The sequence below is a fragment of the Castor canadensis genome, chromosome 1 (genome assembly GCF_047511655.1).
Source record: "Castor canadensis chromosome 1, mCasCan1.hap1v2, whole genome shotgun sequence".
Taxonomy (NCBI): domain Eukaryota; kingdom Metazoa; phylum Chordata; class Mammalia; order Rodentia; family Castoridae; genus Castor; species Castor canadensis.
In genome coordinates this window covers 182692110-182707013 of record NC_133386.1, presented here as the reverse complement: position 1 = coordinate 182707013, position 14904 = coordinate 182692110, and the positions used below count along the sequence as shown (strand labels likewise).

The following is a 14904-nucleotide window of genomic DNA, read 5'->3' as shown; positions in this document are numbered from 1 at the left end:
TGTTTTTTGCTTTTTTAGTTATTTTTCAGAGAGGGTATTGCAATTTTGCTTGGGGAGATCATACTCCTCCCAATTTTTACCTCCCAAGTACCTGGGACTACAAGTGTGAGCCACTGCACCTGACCAATAGATAAGTTAAAAAGCAGACAGAAGTGAAAATAGAATTAATGGGCTAGAAAACAGATCAGAGGAAAATATCCAAAATGAAGCATAAAAGGGAAAATGAAGGAAAATGTGGAAAAGTGTGTTATGAGACAGAGTATACCATGAAAAGGTCTAATGTTTGTATAATTGGAACCCCCAAAGAAGTAAAACTAGAGAGTAAAATACAAGTAAGTTTGAAGAGTTCATAACTGAGAATTATCCAAAACTGATAAAAGACATCAATGTAGGGGATTCCAAGATGGCGGCTAGAGGGAGGAAGCAGAAAGAGTGCCGCCAAAAGTAAAATCTTGGAGAGACGTTGGAGATAAACCTTACAGGCAAAACCACCAAGAACAGGCAAAACTTTGACCCCTCCACACCTCCAGCCTGCAGACAGCATCTCCACTTCACGTTAAACAGACAAACCAGGAGGGCCCCTGGGCCACCGCCAGACGCCAGTGCCCAGATGGCTTGGGAAGACACGGACCACGAGGAGCAGCAGCACACCACCAGCAATCAGGAGCGGGAAAGCTTGTCAAAGCAGCAGTGGGAGGAAAACTCCACAGGAGAGGGGGGAAGACCCACTTCCCACATGAGCTGTAAATAAATATGCAGGTCTGAGAAAGTGGGTGCAGTGTCACCTCCCCCAGTGTGCTTGGAAAGGGGAAAGCTTGTAGCAGCAGCTTGTGCACAGGAGACCTCTGAGTAAACAAAGCCTGCAGGGGCCAGGTGAGTGCTAAGCTCACAACAGAGATCTGCATAAATAAAGCCTACAGCAACAGCAGGCTGACAGCAGCAGGCAGGCAAGCCACAGCTGCAGAGAGCCATTCACAGAACTGTCTACAGACTTTTTTTTTTTCTTTTCTCTCTCCCTACCTTTGATGAGACAACTGAACTACGCCTGCATGCTGAAAAACTTACTGAAAATGTATTGCATTTGAACTTGGGACATTTTGTGGGGTTTTTATTGTTTTATGCGGTTTTGTTTTATTTTATTTTTCCCATTTGATGAGACAACTACAGAACAACATCTGAGGCACCATCTCCAGGATTGGAGGCTGAGGGACAAACACCAAAATTATTAAGACTGAAACTTTGTTGCATTTGAACTTGGAGATTTTATATATATATATATATTATTTTCAATCCTCTCTGTCTCTCTAATGCCTTTTCAGATTACAGTTGATTAGTACACTGTCTCTCCCTGTTTATAAATTTGAAACTTTTTTTGTTTGTTTCTTTGTTTTGTTTTTTCTACTTGTTTATTTGTTTTTCCCTTTTCCTTTAACTTCTTTGCTTTCCATCTCCTCTCAGCCTTACATTCTAAATATCATTAGTGCTATTATTACAAGCCAGAAAATACTTAATTGCACACAGTACAGGGACAATAACAACATCAAGGGCAATGATGGGAAGAAAGAAAAAACAGGGAAACCAATTTCCCCACAACAAAAAATTAGTATAGGTACCAGAGAGAAATGAAGAAAATATACTCAGACCCAGACTCCAACAAAATGAAGATTAAACTATGCCAAAGAACCCAATGAAGCCCACAAGAATAATCTAAAAGAAGAAATACTACAGGTACTCAATGAGAATTTTATAGACATGGTACTGGATATGGTCAACCAAAATGTACAGGACACACTCAAGAAATTCCAAGACAACAAAAACAGAGAATTTGAAAAAGCAAAAGAAGAAATAAAGGAAACCATAAAAGCACTGTATAAACACCAAAGTGAAACAGAGAACACAATTAATAAAAGAATAAATGAATTTAGGACAAAAATAGACAACATTAAAGAGGAAACGACCAAGGATATGGAAAACCTTAGAAAAAAGAATGAAACAGAACTGCAAAACAAAACGGAAGGTCAATCCAGCAGAATACAGCAAAAACAAGACAGAATCTCAGAACTCGAAGCTGAAATGGTAATTAAAGGAAAAACAGAAGAACTATTAGTTAAACAACTCAAGACCTGTTGAAAACAAAATGCAAGAACTCACTGACTCCATCAAAAGACCAAACCTGAGAATCATGGGCATTGAAGAAGGAGAAGAGGTGCAAGCAAAGGGAATGCGTAATATAGTCAACACAATAATAACAGAAAATTTCCCAAATCTAGAGAAAGGTATTCCCATACAGATGCAAGAGGCCTCCAGGACACCAAACAGACCAGATCAACACAGAACTATCCCATGACATATTATCATTAAAACAACAAGTTCAGAAATTAGGGAAAGAATATTGAAGGCTCTAAGAGAGAAAAACAAATAACAGACAAAGGTAAACCCAAAAAACTCACAGCAGACTTTTCAACAGAAACATTAAAAGCAAGAAGAGCTTGGGGAGAGATCTTCCGGGCACTGAATGAAAATAACTTCAACCCCAGGATACTCTACCCAGCAAAACTATCATTCAAAATAGATGGAGCAATAAAAGTCTTCCATGATAAGCAGAAACTAAAACAATATGTGACCACAAAGCCACCACTACAAAAGATTCCTCAAGGCATTCTGCAAACAGAAAGTGAAACCCAACATAACCATGAAAGGACAAGCAGCACCAAACTACAGGAAAAGAAAAAGCAAGAAAGTAGAGAGTAACCTCAACTTAGGTACATATAATCAAACCTTCAAACAACTAAGACAACTAAATGACAGGAATCACCACATACCTATCAGTACTAACATGTAATGTTAACAACTTAATTCACCCATCAAAAGGCACTGCTTGACGAAATGGATTAAAAAGGAAGATCCAACAACTTGTTGCTTATAGGAGACCCATCTCACCGACAGAAATAAGCATAGGCTTAGGATGAAAGGCTGGAAGAAGATTTACCAGGCCAATGGCCCCTGAAAACAGGCAGGAGTAGCAATACTTATCTCTGACAAAGTAGACTTCAAACCTACATTGATCAAACGAGATAAAGAAGGACATTCCATACTAATAAAAGAGGAAATAGACCAAAAGGAAATAATAATTATCAACCTGTATGCACCCAATGTCAACGCACCCAATTTCATCAAACATACCCTGAAGGACTAAAAGCATATATTAACTCCAACACAGTGGTTGTGGGAGAGTTTAACACCCCATAATCAACAATAGATAGGTCATCCAAACAAAAAATAAATAAAGAAACTCAAGATCTAAAATATACAATAGATCAAATGGACCTACTTGATGTCTACAGAACATTTCGTCCAACTTCTACACAATATACATTCTTCTCAGCAGTCCATGGAACCTTCTCCAAAATAGATCATATCCTAGGGCACAAAGCAAACCTCAGCAAATATAAGAAAATAGAAATTATACCATGCATACTATCTGATCACAATGCAATAAAACTAGAACTCAACAACAAAAGTAAAGACAAAAAACATGCAAACAGCTGGAAACTGAATAACTCATTACACATAATGAACAATGGGTCATTGATGAAATAAAAGAGGAAATTAAAAAGTTCCTGGAAGTCAACAAAAATGAAAACACAACCTACCAGAACCTATGGGACATGGCAAAGGCAGTCCTGAGAGGAAAGTTTATAGCCATGAGTGCATATATTAAAAAGACTGAAAGATCCCAAAACATTGACCTAATGATATATCTCAAAATCCTAGAAAAACAAGAACAAGCAAATCCCAAAACAAATAGAAGGAGAGAAATAATAAAACCAAGAGCTGAAATCAATGAAATAGAAACCAAAAAAACCATACAAAGAATTAATGAAACAAAAAGTTGGTTCTTTGAAAAAATAAACAAGATTGACAGACCCCTGGCAAACCTGACTAAAATGTGGAGAGAAAAAACCCAAATTAGTAGAATCAGGAATGCAAAAGGGGAGATAACAACAAACACCATGGAAGTCCAGGAAATCATTAGAGACTACTTCGAGAACCATTATTCAAATAAACTTGAAAATCTTAAAGAAATGGACAGATTTCTAGATACATATGATCATCCAAAACTGAACCAAGAGGATATTAATCACCTGAATAGATCTATAACACAAAATGAAATTGAAACAGCAATCAAGAGTCTCCCCAAAAAGAAAAGTCCACGACCTGATGGATTCTTTGCTGAATTCTATCAGACCTTCAAAGAAGAACTGATACCAACCCTCCTTAAACTGTTCCATGAAATAGAAAGGGAAGGAAAACTGCCAAACATATTTTATGAAGCCAGTATTACACTTATCCCCAAACCAGGCAAAGACACCTCCAAAAAGGAGAACTATAGGCCAATCTCCTTAATGAACATTGATGCAAAAATCCTCAACAAGGACCCAGATATGAAGCCACACAACTATAACCAACTTGTCTTTGACAAAGGCGCTAAAAATATACGATGGAGAACTAGCAGCCTCTTCAACAAAAACTGCTGGGAAAACTGGTTAGCAGTCTGCAAAAAACTGAAACTAGATCCATGTATATCACCCTATACCAAGATTAACTCAAAATGGATCAAGGATCTTAATATCAGACCACAAACTCTAAAGTTGATACAGGAAAGAGTAGGAAATACTCTGGAGTTAGTAGGTATAGGTAAGAACTTTCTCAACGAAACCCCAGCAGCACAGCAACTAAAGATAGCATAGATAAATGGGACCTCATAAAGCTAAAAAGCTTCTGTTCATCAAAAGAAATGGTCTCTAAACTGAAGAGAACACCCACAGAGTGGTAGAAAATATTTGCCAGCTACACATCAGACAAAGGACTGATAACCAGAATATATAGGGAACTTAAAAAACTAAATTCTCCCAAAACTAATGAACCAATAAAGAAATGGGAAAGTGAACTAAACAGAACTTTCTCAAAAGAAGACATTCAAATGGCCAAAAAACACATGAAAAAATGCTCACCATCTCTAGCAATAAAGGAAATGCAAATTAAAACCATGCTAAGATTCCACCTCACCCCTGTTAGAATAGCCATTATTAGCAACACCACCAACAACAGGTGTTGGCAAGGATGTGGGGAAAAAGGAACCCTCTTACACTGTTGGTGGGAATGTAAACTAGTACAACCATTCTGGAAAAAAATTTGGAGGCTACTTAAAAAGCTAAACATTGATCTACCATTTGATCCAGCAATACCACTCTTGGGGATATACCTAAAAGACTGTGACACAGGTTACTCCAGAGGCACCTGCACACCCATGTTTATTGCGGCACTATTCACAATAGCCAAGTTATGGAAACAGCCAAGATGCCCCACCACTGACAAATGGATTAAGAAAATGTGGTATCTATACACAATGGAATTTTATGCAGCCATGAAGAAGAATGAAATGTTATCATTCGCAGGTAAATGGATGGAATTGGAGTACTTCATTCTGAGTGAGGTTAGCCTGGCCCAAAAGACCAAAAATCGTATGTTCTCCCTCATATGTGGACATTAGATCAAGGGCAAACACAACAAGGGGATTGGACTTTGAGCACATGATAAAAGTGAGAGCACACAAGGGAGGGGTGAGGATAGGTAAGACACCTAAAAAATTAGTTAGCATTTGTTGCCCTTAATGCAGAGAAACTAAAGCAGATACCTTAAAAGCAACTGAGGCCAATAGGAAAAGGGGACCAGGAACTAGAGAAAAGGTTAGATCAAAAAGAATTAACCTAGAAGGTAACACACACGCACAGGAAATCAATGTGAGTTAATGCCCTGTATAGCTATCCTTATCTCAACCAGCAAAAACCCTTGTTCCTTCCTATTATTGCTTATACTCTCTCTACAACAAAATTAGAAATAAGGGCAAAATAGTTTCTGCTGGGTATTGAGGGGGTGGGGGGGAGAGGGAAGAGGCAGAGTGGGTGGTAAGGGAGGGGGTGGGGGCAGGGGGGAGAGATGACCCAAGCCTTGTATGCACATATGAATAATAAAAGAAAAATAAATCCTCAACAAAATAATGACAAACCAAATTCAACATCACATCAAAAAGATTATTCACCATGACCAAGTTGGCTTCATCCCAGGAACGCAGGGGTGGTTCAACATACGAAAATCAACAAACGTAATAAACCATATTAACAGAAGCAAAGACAAAAACCACTTGATCATCTCAATAGATGCAGAAAAAGCCTTTGATAAGATCCAACACCATTTCATGATAAAAGTTCTAAGAAAACTAGGAATAGAAGGAAAGTACCTCAACATTATAAAAGCTATATATGACAAACCCACAGGCAGCATTATACTTAATGGAGAAAAACTGAAACCATTCAGTTTTTTTTTTGCCCACCATTCAGTGGGCAAGGATGCCCACTATCTCTACTCCTATTCAACATAGTACTGGAATTCCTAGCCAGAGCAATTAGGCAAGAAGAAGGAATAAAAGGAATATAAATAGGCAAAGAAACTGTCAAAATATCCCTATTTGCAGATGACATGATCCTATACCTGAAAGACCCAAAAAACTCTACTCAAAAACTCCTAGATACCATCAATAGCTATAGCAAGGTAGCAGGATATAAAATCAACACAGAAAAATCATTAGCATTTCTATACACTAATAATGAACAAACTGAGAAAGAATATATGAAAACAATTCCATTTACAGTAGCCTCAAAAAAAAAATCAAATACCTAGGTATAAACCTAACAAAAGATGTGAACGACCTCTACAAGGAAAACTATATACTTCAGAAGAAAGAGATTGAGGAAGACTAGAGAAAGTGGAGAGATCTCCCATGCTCATGGATTGGTAGAATCAACATAGTAAAAATGTCTATACTCCCAAAAGTAATCTACATATTTAATGCAGTTCCATCAAAATTCCACTGACATTCATCAAAGAGATTGAAAAACCTACAGTTAAATTTATATGGAAACACAAGAGGCAACGAATAGCCAAGGCAATACTCGGTGAAAAGAAAAATGCTGGAGGTATCACGATACCTGACTTCAAACTATATTACAAAGCAATAACAATAAAAACAGCATGGTACTGGCACAAAAACAAACATGAAGACCAGTGGAACAGCACAGAGGACCAGGATATTAAGCCACACAACTACAACCAACTTGTCTTGGACAAAGGTGCTAAAAATATACGATGGAGAAAAAGCAGCCTCTTCAACAAAAACTGCTGGGAAAACTGGTTAGCAGTCTGCAAAGAACTGAAACTATATCCATGTATATCACCCTATACCAATATTAACTCAAAATGGATCAAGGATCTTAATATCAGACCATAAACTCTAAAGCTGATATAGGAAAGAGTAGGAAATATTCTGGAATTAATAGGTATAGGTAAGAATTTTCTCATTGGAACCCCAGCAGCACAGCAACTAAGAGATAGCATAGTTAAATGGGACTTCATAAAACTAAATAGCTTCTGCTCAACAAAAGAAATTGTCTCAAAACAGAAGAGAACACCCACAGAGTGGTAGAAAATATTTGCCAGCTACACATCAGACAAAGGACTGATAACCAGAATATATAGGGAACTTAAAAAATCAAATTCTCCCAAAACTAATGAACCAATAAAGAAATGGGAAAGTGAACTATACAGAACTTTCTCAAAAGAAGAAAGTCAAATGGCCAAAAAACACATGAAAAAGTGCTCACCATCTCTAGCAATAAAGGAAATGCAAATTAAAACCACACTAAGATTCCACCTCACCCCTGTTAGCATAGCCATTATTAGCAACACCACCAACAACAGGTGTTGGCGAGGATGCGGGGAAAAAGGAACCCTCTTACACTGTTGGTGGTAATGTAAACTAGTACAACCATTCTGAAAAAAAATATGGAGGCTACTTAAAAAGCTAAACATTGATCTACCATTTGATCCAGCAATACCACTCTTGGGGATATACCTAAAAGACTGTGACACAGGTTACTCCAGAGGCACCTGCACACCCATGTTTATTGCGGCACTATTCACAATAGCCAAGTTATGGAAACAGCCAAGATGCCCCACCACTGACAAATGGATTAAGAAAATGTGGTATCTATACACAATGGAATTTTATGCAGCCATAAAGAAGAATGAAATGTTATCATTCGCAGGTAAATGGATGGAATTGGAGAACTTCATTCTGAGTGAGGTTAGCCTGGCCCAAAAACCCAAAAATCCTATGTTCTCCCTCATATGCAGACATTAGATCAAGGGTAAACACAACAAGGGGATTGAACTTTGATCACAAGATAAAAGCGAGAGCACACAAGGGAGATATAAGGATAGGTAAGACACCTAAAAAATTAGCTAGCATTTGTTGCCCTCAATGCACAGAAACTGAAGCAGATACCTTAAAAGTAACTTAGGGCAATAGGAGAAGGGGACCAGGAACTAGAGAAAAAGTTAGATCCAAAAGAATTAACCTAGAAGTTAACACACATACACAGGAAATTAATATGAGTCAACTCCCTGTATAGCTATCCTTATCTCAACTAGCAAAAAACCTTGTTCCTTCCTATTATTGCTTATACTCTCTCTTCAACAAAATTAGAGATAAGGGCAAAATAGTTTCTGCCGGGTATAGAAGGGGTGGGGGGAGAGGGAGGGGGTGGAGTGGGTGGTAAGGGGGGGGTGGGGGCAGGGGGGAGAAATGACCCAAGCCTTGTATGCACATATGAATAATAAAAGAAAAAAAAGAAAAGAATTAACCTGGAAGGTAACACACATGCACAGGAAATTAATGTCAGTCAACTCCCTGTATAGGTATCCTTATCTCAACCAGCAAAAACCCTTGTTCCTTCCTATTATTGCTTATATCTCTCTTCAACAAAATTAGAGATAAGGGCAAAATAGTTTCTGCCGGATATTGAGGGGATGGGGGGAGAGGGAGGGGGTGGAGTGGGTGTTAAGGGAGGGGGTGGGTGCAGGGGGGAGAAATGACCCAAGCATTGTATGCACATATGAATAATAAATTTTAAAAAAGACATCAAGGTACAGGTTCAAGATGGAACAGACTGAATATTTTTTTGAAGCAAACCTGTGTACATTATATTAAAATTGCCAAAACCCAAGTACCAAGTAGATATATTTTAAAAAGTCTCAAAGGGCAGATTATTTTCTAAGTAGCAAGACTAAGACAGAGATAACTATCAAGACAAACAGTGGAATGTGCAATTCCATTCCACAACATTGAAGAAGCCTGGCCTTAAGTCTTTACCTGCATATTCCTATGGCTTCTCAGAGTCCTGTGGACAATGACTGAGGAAATGAACCATGCAGGAAACAATGTATGATTCAAGAGAGAGAGGGAAGGGGTGGGGAAGAAGGGAGGGAGGGAAAAACCAAAAGAAGAAGAAAATGGAATGGTAAAATAACTGTGAACTTAGAATTTATTCAAGAAAAAAAAAACTACCCTTCAAAAATAAAGGTGAAAATTCAAATGAGATCTATATACTAGTTAGTAATTGTTTCGTTTTGTACTACTGGGAATCAAACCTAGAGCCTTGTGTATGCTAGGCAAATGCCAAAGCTCAGTAGTTTTCAATTAATGTTAAGTTCCTGACTGCCAATTTTACCATGATTATAGAAGATGCCAACAGTTGTGGAAGGGATAGGAGAGCTGTGTATTATCTCTGCAACATTTTTATAAGTCCAAAATTATTACACACACATTTTAAAAAGATGAAATAAAGACAATTTCAGAATAGAAGTTCCATGAGGGTTAGGATTTCTCATCTGTTTTGTTTACTGTTATATTCCTAGTAACTAGAACACTGGCTAAGGCATATTTGTTGAACGAATGAAAGAACATCAACATATCAGTAGCTATCATTTATTCAACACTTACTTAGGTGGAGTACTAAGCACATTCATATTCTCATTTAATCCTTCCAATAACTAGGTAATAAGGAATTTTACATTTTATATGAGTCTCCCTATTTTTATATTGGGTTAAGCAACCTGCCCGAGATCATATGCTAGTAATCCTTAGACCGTCAAACAGATCTACCTGACACCAAAGTCTATTTACCTTTTCTTTTTTTTTTTGGTAGGACTAGGGTTTGAACTCAGGGCTTTGTGCTTGCAAAGCAGGCACTCTACCTTTTGAGCCACACCTTCAGTCCATTTTTCTCTGGATATTTTGGAGGTGCAGTCTTGTGAACTATTTGCCCAGGCTGGCCTTGAATTGTGATCCTCCCAATCTCAGTCTCCTAAGTAGCTAAGATTATAGGCGTGACCTGCCACCACCACCCATCTCCAAAGTCTGTATTCTTAACTACTATCTCTAGTGCTTTCATATCACATAAAACTGTGTCTCTTTTCTTTCTGCCTATCCAAATGCTACTCACCTTTCTAGGTCAGGAAAAAAATCCTCTAAGATGCCTTATTCAACTTCTCTTATTTAATAATAGCCATTATTTCTTTTTATTCCCAATTCTCACTATTCTAGGTCACAAAACTTAATGTCATTATATAAGATCTTGCATTGTTCTCTAATTGTTAATAAGTAGGCATTATCTCTTTAACTATATCTCCTTATAGGCAAGTGACCACATCTTACATCCCCACTGATATAGAGCACATTTGAAACTGTATAACAATACTTAATATGTGGTAAAGGAGTGAAGAAAAATATTTAGTTGGAAAAACTATGTAAGAAACAGTATATTGGGATGCTTTAGTGATCAGGCCTGTGTAGCTTAAAATTCTAAACAAATTAGCCTTAGAAAAATACTACTTTAAAAAGGTGGGGGGGCTTTTTGTTTATTTGTTTTTGGTGGTACTGGGGTTTGAACTCAAGGCTTCATGCTTGCTAGGCAGGTGCTCTATCACTTGAGCTACTCCACCAGTAAAAATGTGGTTTTTATATTATCTTTTCTACAGCTCTACTTTTTCCTTATGGCAAGTTAGTGAATGTCCAGGGCAATCTGGATAAAGCAGTACAGTTCTCTTAGTTAAACCCTCTAGAGAGGGTGTATGTATTGCATAGAAGGTGAAGTATGAGGGTATGCACATAAACAATTATCCCCACACATGTAAACTGCAGCTTGTGTGGTGTAAACAGATTCTCCACGTGGAACTGCCTGTGTAACGTTCTCTCTTTGGGGTCTGTGGTTTCTCAGTGCATTCCAACTGCTCAGAGGCTGGAGTTTGGCTCAGCAAGCACAGATAAACAGCTTCCTAAAGCAGGCTGCCAGCATGAGGAGCAATGACCTCAGTAGAGAAGTTCTGCTTTTCATTACTCTGAGCACATCACTGTAGTGCTAAAGTGAAGAGTAGAACAATATAAGCTCAGTAGACTTGACTAACTTAGGTCTCCCATTACACCTTGACTTTTTTTTTTTCCATTTTTCTTTTATTATTCATATGTGCATACAAGGCTTGGTTTATTTCTCCCCCCTGCCCCCACCCCCTCCCTTACCACCCACTCCACCCCCTCCCGCTCCCCCCCTCAATACCCAGCAGAAACTATTTTGCCCTTATCTCTAATTTTGTTGTAGAGAGAGTATAAGCAATAATAGGAAGGAACAAGGGGTTTTGCTGGTTGAGATAAGGATAGCTATACAGGGCATTGACTCACATTGATTTCCTGTGCGTGGGTGTTACCTTCTAGGTTAATTCTTTTTAATCTAACCTTTTCTCTAGTTCCTGGTCCCCTTTTCCTATTGGCCTCAGTTGCTTTAAGGTATCTGCTTTAGTTTCTCTGCATTAAGGGCAACAAATGCTAGCTAGTTTTTTAGGTGTCTTACCTATCCTCACCCCTCCCTTGTGTGCTCTCGCTTTTATCATGTGCTCATAGTCCAATCCCCTTGTTGTGTTTGCCCTTGATCTAATGTCCACATATGAGGGAGAACATACGATTTTTGATCTTTTGAGCCAGGCTAACCTCACTCAGAATGATGTTCTCCAATTCCATCCATTTACCAGCGAATGATAACATTTCGTTCTTCTTCATGGCTGCATAAAATTCCATTGTGTATAGATACCACATTTTCTTAATCCATTCGTCAGTGCTGGGGCATCTTGGCTGTTTCCATAACTTGGCTATTGTGAATAGTGCCGCAATAAACATGGATGTGCAGGTGCCTCTGGAGTAACAGTCTTTTGGGTATATCCCCAAGAGTGGTATTGCTGGATCAAATGGTAGATCGATGTCCAGCTTTTTAAGTAGCCTCCAAATTTTTTTCCAGAGTGGTTGTACTAGTCTACATTCCCACCAACAGTGTAAGAGGGTTCCTTTTTCCCCGCATCCTCGCCAACACCTGTTGTTGGTGGTGTTGCTGATGATGGCTATTCTAACAGGGGTGAGGTGGAATCTTAGTGTGGTTTTAATTTGCATTTCCTTTATTGCTAGAGATGGTGAGCATTTTTTCATGTGTTTTCTGGCCATTTGAATTTCTTCTTTTGAGAAAGTTCTGTTTAGTTCACCTGCCCATTTCTTTATTGGTTCATTAGTTTTGGGAGAATTTAGTTTTTTAAGTTCCCTATATATTCTGGTTATCAGTCCTTTGTCTGATGTATAGTTGGCAAATATTTTCTCCCACTCTGTGGGTGTTCTCTTCAGTTTAGAGACCATTTCTTTTGATGAACAGAAGCTTTTTAGTTTTATGAGGTCCCATTTATCTATGCTATCTCTTAGTTGCTGTGCTGCTGGGGTTTCATTGAGAAAGTTCTTACCTATACCTACTAACTCCAGAGTATTTCCTACTCTTTCTTGTATCAACTTAAGAGTTTGGGGTCTGATATTAAGATCCTTGATCCATTTTGAGTTAATCTTGGTATAACACCTTGACTTTTTTAATCTTACAAGGCAGAGGAAAGGGAGTATAGACAGGAAGTAAGGAAATGGCTTATAGGTGGAGAAAAAAAAAAGACAAAACTGCTTTGTTAGGCTGTACTTTGAATGAACTAAATGATGAGTAGAGTGGCTAACACTAAATGGCTAATAGTCAGGTGATGGGAAATCATCAAATGTTTTAATCTCCAAAAAAAGTATACAAAATGCCGGATACTCAGGAAGTGTTATAGAAGAGAAATGATAATAGCAAGTTCTCAAGATCTTTAACTTTGATGTTATTTAAAGAAAAAGAAAAGGAAGACTACCACTGTCTAAGAGATCCACAAATTAGAAGAAACAAAAATCCCAGAAAACCGGAGCTAAAAAGGAATGAAATAATGAAAATGAGTTATATATAGCCAGATACCTTATATATGTCATATTATTTTACTTTCATAACCATCCTATAAGATAAGTATTATTATCCCTTGCGATGATCTAGATCTGGGAAAAAAATAACATAAGGACATTAACAAAGACATTTATTGTTGTTCATTTCATGATGAAAGGATGAATTCAAGGCTACTTCTATGGTTACCTAAGACACAATGTTTTACCTAAACTGCTCTCATCATAATATTCTCTGCTGCTGTACCCCCAGAACTCAGCATTCCTGAACTCACCTGCCCCAAAATAAATTTGCATGCTCATATCATTTTCTGATAAGACGGTTCCCACTGCGCTAGTAAGCACACACCTGATAGTTGAAGAAAGGAATCACAGTTCTGGCCTCAGACAGGAAATTGATGGCTATGACCCATCTTAAAGGATCCTGAGAAACAATTTGTTTTGTGGGCAAGTCATTGACTGTAGAAATGCACCTGCTGTGAAGCTAAGAGACAAATATCTTAGCAAATTATAATAGCAGAAAGATGTTCATTTGACTTTGATTTCACTTTTCTCAGGGAAGAAGAACCTGAATGTAGCTGCCAAGATTCTAACTGTCCTTCCTCTTTTCCCTCTATTCCTGCCACCCCCATCCCAGTCCATTAAAGATCTCTGGCTTAAGGTGCCAGATTGTGTCATTCTTTCCTGTTCTTGTGCCAGGACTGTGCCTCCGGCACAACACATTATCTAGAGTTCTGAGAAAATTATGGAAGAAATTAAAAGCACAGAAAACTTTAAATTGTCCTGTTGTTGATGCAGTCATGTTTTTAACTTCTGATGAGCTAATTTATATTACTAATAGCATGACAGATTTGTTAATTTAGATTTGTGTGTGTCTACTTCATTGCCAGAAGCATACTCAGGGAATTATCAGAGTGATGGTAGAGAGGGAATATGAGGGTTTGGACCAAATAAAAACCCTTCATATTATTTATAGATTGAAATAAATCAAGTCATTTCTCTCAGGGGAGCTATTTTAGTGTGAAGAATTATACCTAAGTTTTATGCTAGCTAGCTACAAAACAGCTCCAGAAATGGTCTTGAGAATACTTCAGCCAAGGATGGAGTTCCTTCATTTCCTCTTACTGCTTTCGCAACAACTAAGTTTCTCTTGGAAAAGGGAGGGAATGGGAATGAAGTGTCTTTCCTGACAAGGAGAATCCAGGCCCAATTATTATTATTTCTGAAACCTTTGATTCTGACTTCTAAATGAATGAGGGGATTAGTGGGCTGTGAAATCGCTTCCCCAGCTACCAGGTCAAGTGCTGCTGGATGGTTTCCTGTAACTATAACATGAAGAGACTGAAGAAGAAAGATGGATTCGAGGCAAATAAGCAGTTCCTTGTATCCTCAATGACCCTGAATTTCTCAGTTTCAAAATAGATTCTGGCTCCCTGTTGTCCTTTTGCTATAGCATACCTCTGCTGATATAAAAAATAACCAGAATCCTGTACAGATTTCACAATGATGACTTACCAGAAATGTTTGGGCCAGTAACAGTGAGGACAGTGTTGCTTTAACTGAAGACAAAATCTTTTCCTGGCAATTCTCTGAACCTATGAGAATCCAGATGCTGACAATAAGAAAAGGGTAATTTTCTGTTACAATGCGTTAACTCTAGCTAA

At 38.1% G+C, this 14904-nt stretch overlaps 1 protein-coding gene and 1 non-coding gene across 17 annotated transcripts in view; one reads left to right on the top strand and one right to left on the bottom strand.

The window, feature by feature from the left end:
* Window positions 1-14904, bottom strand: part of Cstpp1 (centriolar satellite-associated tubulin polyglutamylase complex regulator 1) — a 220558-nt gene that overhangs the window by 139391 nt on the left and 66263 nt on the right. For 5 of the 16 annotated variants that reach the window (XM_074044779.1, XM_074044792.1, XM_074044786.1 and 2 more), the window contains one exon: window positions 14756-14835. The exons of the other annotated variants lie outside the window; for them this stretch is intronic. The gene's annotated coding sequence lies outside the window, so the exon portion shown is untranslated. The remainder of the gene's footprint in view (window positions 1-14755; window positions 14836-14904) is intronic. 16 annotated transcript variants of the gene reach the window in all.
* LOC141416416 (small nucleolar RNA SNORA73 family) lies at window positions 9129-9342 on the top strand. Its single transcript, XR_012441146.1, has one exon. It is a non-coding gene; the product is annotated as a small nucleolar RNA SNORA73 family (small nucleolar RNA).